Raw genomic sequence first — 8,467 nt, 5'->3', positions numbered from 1 at the left:
CAAATTCAGCAGGGGATTAAGAATTAAAAAAAATTAAAATAAAAAAAAAAAGGAAAAAAGCCAGCTAATGGCCTTGATTTGGAAAAGAATAGCTATTTGTTGCTGTTGATGAAAAGATGAAAAACATGCTGGTAACTATACAGTATCACTGGGATGATTTATTTAAAATTTATGGTGGTGAATCACTCCTGTGTATCCAGCATGACCTTTTGTTGCACAGGTTTGAAGTTGCCAGGATACACTTTCTGTTGTGGTTACAAAGAAAGAACAACATCCAATCCTTATATTTCTCTCCCACACATGTGCAAAGCATCTCTTCAGTTCAGAACTTTGCAGTAAAAGCTGTTGAATTCTCCAGCCCATCTCTCCATCAAATCTTCTTTGTTCTGAGGGTGAAGAGGAGCTGGTAGCACATGCTATTTTTGTGCATCTAGAAAAATTTTACCACCTGTTACAGCAATACTTCCTGCACCTTGTTTGATCACCCTTTTCTATGATTGCATATTACAACTACTGTTAAAAAAAAAGGAGAGCCAAAGGAAGGAGACAATAACTCTACAATAATGACTATAGTACATGTATATATGTCTCTATGTATTTTAGGCAATTATCATTGATTATCTATACATTTCTCAAAAATCTATTATACATCCCTATTATACATACATTTCACCGGAGTGCACATGGATATCGCTTAGTTAGGTATAGCTTAGTTCGAGTGGATTATGTAACGCGATATCTCGAGTGCAGTGTGTGCAGTGCAGCTGCACACAATTTCTACAAATAGTGTGGAGCAGGCGCTGTTTCAGGTCATCTCCCGAGTCAGTATCACGAAAGAGATACTGACTGACCAGGGCATGTCGTTTATCTCTTGCACAGTAAGGGATCTGCATGAATTATTTGGCATTAAATCTATTTGGATTTTGAGATTGAGCCTGGCGTGACAGTGGGAAATTCCGTTGTCTGTGGAGTCCAAGGAAAAGACAGTCTTCTCCACTCCGTATGGTTTGTACCAATTTGTCACTCTTCCGTTCGTCTTGTTTGAAGCCCGTGCCACTTTCCAGTGCCTCATGGACTGGGTCCTGTGGCCACACACTGCATATGCTGCCACCTACCTGGAGGATGTGGTCATCCACAATAACACCTGGGAGGAGCATATGCAGTGGGTGGCTGCGATCGTGGAATCCCTAAGGCAGGTGAGGCTCACGGCCAACTCAAAGAAGTCTGCAGTTAGATGGAGAGAGGTATGGAATCTGGAGTACCACTTGGGGGGTGGTACAGGTGCGTCCACAGGCGGAGAAGACAGCTGCCATTGTTTCCTGCCCGCGCCCCAAGTAGGAGGTAGGTTTGGCCAGATGTGGCCCCGGCAGGGCCCCCTGGTTGGGGTATGTGGTGGAGGGTGTAATTGTTGTTCTGATGTTAGCACTCAAACTGCTGTAGACATCATTCATTCATAATGCCTATATTCTAATGGCCCTGCCTCACCTCAGGTTGGATTTCTCCTCTTATTATTTGATAGTAGTGATCCTAATTCATTTTGAATTATCCCAGAGAATTCCTCACTTTCTCCTGTGCCACCTCACCTTCTGCCACTCACTTCTTGTCAGGCCCTCATCTCTAGAACAAGCTGTCCTTTTATTGCTTCATATTTTTCAATTTGCTTTAATGAAAATGACAATTCTGGGCAATGGGAGGAAATTATATTTGAGCAGTAAATGGCTGACTCTTAAGACCTGCCCCTATCGCCAGCCTACTCTCCTACTGCTGTCCACTCTACACAAAGCCTCTGATGGAGCATCTGCACAGATGGATTTAGCTTCAGTGATAATTTTCCTAATTAAACCACACAATATTAAATTAGGAGCTGGTGTAGTTTAATTAGAGTTTCTTCTTCTCCTTCTCTCTCTCCTCCCCCTGCTCCACTTCTCTTTCAGTCTCTCACTCTCATCTTGATAAGGTATGAGTTGGGCATGGGGATTGCAGAGTCATCTGTTGAAAGAAGGAATATCTCTGTAATGAATGTTGACCAAATCTGTTCACAGCTTCATCCCATTGTCTCTTCATTCCTCCTTGATGTCTTTGTCGCTGCTGTAGAGCCAAAAGCTTTTATCTCAGAAACAGGGCATTTCAGGGGGACTAAAACCAGGTTATCTCCAAAAGTTGAATCTGTTCATCTGGACGTAGCGTTTTGTGGGAGAAACGTTTCGTCACTCATCCAAGTGACAGAAGCACTTCCTGTTCCTGCTCAAACACAGTGGTGTTTCTGAGTAGCTTTTCTGCTTAGCAATTTAATTTAAATCTTTTGATACATCCCTTTTTCATAGTATAATCTTAACGTGCTTCATCTGAATCACCCTTTCTGTGTACTCACTACCTAATTTATAGCCAAAGTATTCACTCACTGTCTCTTTACTGTTTCGCTAGCTTAGCTTAGCTCGTAGCCGACTCGTTAGCACCATGGCTACTTCACCTGTCCCTCCTGCACTTTCCTGCTCATTGTGTCAGATGTTTAGTTACTCCTCGGCCTCCTTTAGCAGTAATGATACCTGTAATAAATGTAGCATATTTGCAGCTCTGGAGGCCAGGATTACTGAATTGGAGACTCGGCCGCACCCTTCATTCACCCATAGCTAGCCAGGCCCCTGTAGCTGGTGCAGCCGAAGATAGCGTAGGCCCGCTAGCTGTTCCCCGGCAGACCCCAAGCAGCTGGGGAAAGAGGGCGGCTGGGTGACGGTGAGGAGGAAGCATAGTCTTAAACTGAAGCCCCAGGTACACCACCAACCTGTTCATGTGTTCAACCGCTTTTTCCCCACTCGGTGACACACCCGCCGGGTCAAACTCTGGTAATTGGTGATTCTGTTCTCAGACATGTGAAGCTAGAGACACCGGCAACCATAGTCAATTGTCTTCCAGGGGCCAGAGCAGGCGACATTGAAGGAAATTTAAAACTGCTGGCTAAGGGTAAACGTAAATACAGTAAGATCATAATTCACGTCGGCAGTAATGACACCCGGTTACGCCAATCGGAGGTCACTAAAATCAATATTGAATCGGTGTGTAACTTTGCCAAAACAATGTCGGACTCTGTAGTTTTCTCTGGTCCCTCCCAATCAGACCAGGAGTGACATGTTTAGCCGCATGTTCTCCTTAAATTGCTGGCTGTCTGAGTGGTGTCCCAGAAACGATGTGGGCTTCATAGATAATTGGCAAACCTTCTGGAGGAAACCTGGTCTTGTTAGGAGAGACGGCATCCATCCCACTTTGGATGGAGCAGCTCTCATTTCTAGAAATATGGACAAATTTATTAAACCCCCAAAATATGACTATCCAGAGTTGGGACCAGGAAGCAGAGTTGCAGTCTTACACGCCTCTCTGCAGCTTCTCTCCTCCTGCTACCCCCAAAACCCATCTCCATTGAGACTGTGTCAGCTCCCAAAAGACAAAAAAACAAACCAAAACCAGCAATAAACAACTTAAACATAAAAATCACAAAGAAAGAACAATACAGTATCCACATCTGAACCAAAGAGTAAAACAGTGAAATGTGGATTATTAAATATTAGGTCTCTCTCCTCCAAGTCTCTGTTAGTACATGACTTAATAATTGATCAACAAATCGATTTACTCTGCCTTACAGAAACCTGGTTGCAGCCGGATGAGTATGTTAGTTTAAATGAATCAACACCCCGAGTCATTCTAACTACCAGAAATCTCGAAGCACAGGCCGAGGGGGTGTGGCAGCAATTTTTCACACCAGCCTATTAATTAACGAAAGACCAAGACAGACTTTTAATTCATTTGAAAGCCTGATGCTTAGCCTCGTCCACCCCAGCTGTAAAACTCAGAAACCAGTCTTACTTGTTATCATCTATCGTCCACCTGGGCCTTACACAGAGTTTCTCTCTGATTTCTCAGACTTTTATCTGATTTAGTGCTCAGCTCAGATAAAATAATTATTGTGGGTGATTTTAACATCCATGTAGATGCTAAAAATGACAGCCTCAACATGGCATTTAATCTGTTATTAGACTCAATTGGCTTCTCTCAAAATGTAAAAGAACCCACCCACCACTTTAATCACACTCTAGATCTTGTTTTAACATATGGCATAGAAACTGAACATTTAACAGTGTTTCCTGAAAACCCTCTGCTGTCTGATCATTTCCTGATAACATTTACATTTACAATAATTGATTACACAGCAGTGGAGAGTAGACTTTATCAAAGTAGATGTCTTTCTGAAAGTGCTGTAACTAAGTTTAAGAATATAATCCACCCACTGTTATCATCTTCAATGCCCTGTACCAACATAGAGCAGAGCAGCTATCTGAACGCTACTCCAACAGAGGTCGATTATCTTGTTAATAATTTTACCTCCTCACTACGCATGCGACTCTGGATACTGTAGCTCCTGTGAAAACTAAGGCCTCAAATCCAAAGTCCCTGACTCCGTGGTATAATTCTCAAACACGTAGCCTAAAGCAGATAACTCGTAAGCTGGAGAGGAAATGGCGTGTCACAAATTTAGAGGATCATCATTTAGCCTGGAGAAATAGTTTGCTGCTTTATAAGAAAGCCCTCCGCAAAGCCAGAACATCTTACTATTCGTCACTGATTGAAGAAAATAAGAACAACCCCAGGTTTCTCTTCAGCACTGTAGCCAGGCTGACAAAAAGTCAGAGCTCTACTGAGCCAACCATCCCTTTAACGTTAACTAGTAATGACTTCATGAACTTCTTCACAAATAAAATTTTTATCATTAGAGAAAAATTACCAATAATCATCCCACAGATGTAATATCATCTACAGCTACTCTTAGTACCATCAATGTTAAGTTAGACTCTTTTCTCCAATTGATCTTTCTGAGTTAACTTCAATAATTACTTCCTCCAAACCATCAACGTGTCTTTTAGACCCCATTCCTACAAAACTGCTCAAAGAAGTCCTGCCATTAATTAATGCTTCAATCTTAAATATGATCAACCTATCTCTAATAATCGGCTATGTACCACAGGCCTTCAAGGTGGCTGTAGTTAAACCTTTACTCAAAAAGCCATCTCTAGACCCAGCTGTCTTAGCTAATTATAGGCCAATCTCCAACCTTCCTTTCATATCAAAAATCCTTGAAAGAGTAGTTGTCAAACAGCTAACTGATCATCTGCAGAGGAATGGCTTATTTGAAGCGTTTCAGTCAGGTTTCAGAGCTCATCACAGCACAGAAACAGCTTTAGTGAAGGTTACAAATGATCTTCTTATGGCCTCTGACAGTGGACTCATCTCTGTGCTTGTCCTGCTAGACCTCAGTGCAGCATTCGATACTGTTGACCATAATATCCTATTAGAGCGATTAGAACATGCTGTAGGTATTACAGGTACTGCACTGCAGTGGTTTGTATCATATCTATCTAATAGACTCCAATTTGTACATGTAAATGGAGAGTCCTCTTCAGACACTAAGGTCAATTATGGTGTTCCACAGGGTTCAGTGCTAGGACCAATTCTATTTACATTATACATGCTTCCCTAGGCAACATCATTAGAAGACATAGCATAAATTTTCACTGCTATGCAGATGACACGCAGCTCTATCTATCCATGAAGCCAGGTAACACACACCAATTAGTTAAACTGCAGGAATGTCTTAAAGACATAAAGACCTAGATGGCCGCTAACTTTCTGCTTCTTAATTCAGATAAAACTGAGGTTATTGTACTCGGCCCTGAAAATCTTAGAAATATGGTATCTAAGCAGATTCTTACTCTGGATGGCATTACCTTGGCCTCCAGTAACACTGTGAGAAACCTTGAGTCATTTTTGACCAGGACATGTCCTTCAACGCACATATTAAACAAATATGTAAGACTGCTTTCTTCCATTTGCGCAACATCTCTAAAATTAGAAATATCCTGTCTCAGAGTGATGCTGAAAAACTAGTTCATGCATTTATTACTTCCAGGCTGGACTACTGTAATTCACTATTATCAGGATGTCCTAAAAACTCGCTGAAAAGCCTTCAGCTAATCCAAAATGCTGCAGCAAGAGTACTGACAGGGACTAGAAAGAGAGAGCATATTTCTCCTGTTTTGGCTTCCTTCATTGGCTTCCTGTTAAATCCAGAATTGAATTCAAAATCCTGCTCCTCACATACAAGGTCTTAAATAATCAGGCCCCATCTTATCTTAATGACCTTGTAGTACCATATCACCCTATTAGAGCACTTCGCTCTTGCACTGCAGGCCTACTTGTTGTTCCTAGAGTATTTAAAAGTAGAATGGGAGGCAGAGCCTTCAGTTTTCAGGCCCCTCTTCTGTGGAACCAACTTCCAGTTTGGATTCGGGAGACAGACACTATCTCTACTTTCAAGATTAGGCTTAAAACTTTCCTTTTGCTAAAGCATATAGTTAGGGCTGGACCAGGTGACCCTGAATCCTCCCTTAGTCATGCTGCAATAGACGTGAGCTGCCGGGATTCCCATGATGCATTGAGTTTTTCCTTCCAGTCACCTTTCTCACTCACTATGTGCTAATAGACCTCTCTGCATCGAATCATATCTGTTATTAATCTCTGTCTCTCTTCCACAGCATGTCTTTCATCCTGTTTTCCTTCTTTCACCCCAACCGGTCGCAGCAGATGGCCGCCTCCCTGAGCCTGGTTCTGCCGGAGGTTTCTTCCTGTTAAAAGGGAGTTTTTCCTTCCCACTGTCGCCAAAGTGCTTGCTCATAGGGGTCATATGATTGTTGGGTTTTTCTCTGTATTTATTATTGTGCTATCTACTGTACAATATAAAGCGCCTTGAGGCGACTTTTGTTGTGATTTGGCGCTATATAAATAAAATTGAATTGAATTGAATTGAATTGAATTGAATTGAATTCTTCAGTCTCAGCTGACTGCAGGTTTCCCCAAACCTTATAAACAGTACATTTGCATAATGACTGAAACCAGCCCACTGAAGGAACAATGGGCTGTGAGGTCAGTTCCTTAATCATAATTATGCAAATTCCCATGACCATTGATCAACAATCACTGACCAAAACCCACTGATGAAAGAACACTGATCAATGGCCATGAGTACCATTCACAGAGAGTTGGGGAATGGCTGCAATCACAGCATTGTAAGATGGCGAAAGATGTACCCTTAGGCCTCCTCCTCGATTCAGAGATGGTCTTTCCCTTTTCACGTAAATGGCCTCCTTGACTCCGCGCTCAAACCAGCGTTCTAAAACCAGGTTAACAACAAAGCCAAGATCAGTTTAATCCTTTAGAAATTGTGCTGCATGTTTACAAAAAAAAACAAATAAATAATAACATACTAATGAATGATTGTTTACAGACCACAAAATAACAGCTCAGCTACTTTCCTATGACCATCTAAATCTTTCTCAAGGAGTCACTGGAACTGTTGGAAGTTGCTGCACCCATACAGCTTGCTGTTATTACTGCTGTGGGGTTAATAGTGGGGTTAAATGCTGAATATAAGATTTTTGGAAACATCATACCTCTTCTAAGCTTTAGTTAGGATATTACCGAGTGTGATTAAAAATATAAAATATGCTGGTTGGACTTGTGCATGTATTTGTAGGGCTTATTTATGGTCTTTTGTTTCTGCTGTGCATATGTAACACTTTTTGTCTTTGAGAGTTACAAGAAGTTTAACATTCTGAAACTTTAAAATCCATAGAAGATGTCAGAAATGTCCCTGAATTCTCAATCTTAAGGATTCAAAACATGTGTATGTGTTTCACAAGGTTTCCCTGTTAGAATCATAATGTCTGTTTCTTTCACCCTCTGACTGATAGTGGTACAAAGTCAAGAGGCTACAAAGTATTTTAAAGTGGAAGTTTATTGCCATTCAAGAGTGCATGTTTGCTTCATGCAAAAAAGAGTTTGGATTGTGAATTTTACGTGTGACTACATACTGCACACTGGCTATATCTACTTAATGAATGATAAACTGTTCAAATAAAAATCCAAAAGCACTTTGTTCATGTCCATTTTTGGTCTCCACCAGGAACTGAAGTTGATTACGTGTGTAATCGAGTGTTGAATATAGCCCCAAACTTATAGATTTTCTCTAGTTTTTCAATATATATACAATGATAAAGATAACTTATATGTGTAGCAGTTTTAGTTTTTGTTTAGTTTTCCTCTAAACTTAGTATGCATTTAAAAAGTCATCCCCTAGATCTTCCCACTACCTTTGGGATTCTTTTGTTTCCTATTCCTACAGTAAGTTGCAAAGTTTTCTTTGTCCATTTTAAATCTTTTAAACTGCAATTAAAGAACAAATGCTGACTAACCTCTGAAGCCCATTTCACCATTTTTATAAAAACAAATCTGCTCAACAAATTATGATTACTGTCACAAATTTGCAGAATCCAGGCAAAACGGAATCTGCAACAGTAAAAAGTGTTTTTCCCTGTTTAAAATTCAAGACGACTTGTCTGTGTAACTGAAATCAAGGTATACA

The sequence above is a fragment of the Oreochromis aureus genome, linkage group 5 (genome assembly GCF_013358895.1).
Source record: "Oreochromis aureus strain Israel breed Guangdong linkage group 5, ZZ_aureus, whole genome shotgun sequence".
Taxonomy (NCBI): Eukaryota; Metazoa; Chordata; class Actinopteri; order Cichliformes; family Cichlidae; genus Oreochromis; species Oreochromis aureus.
Note: the sequence above shows the minus strand (reverse complement) of the source record.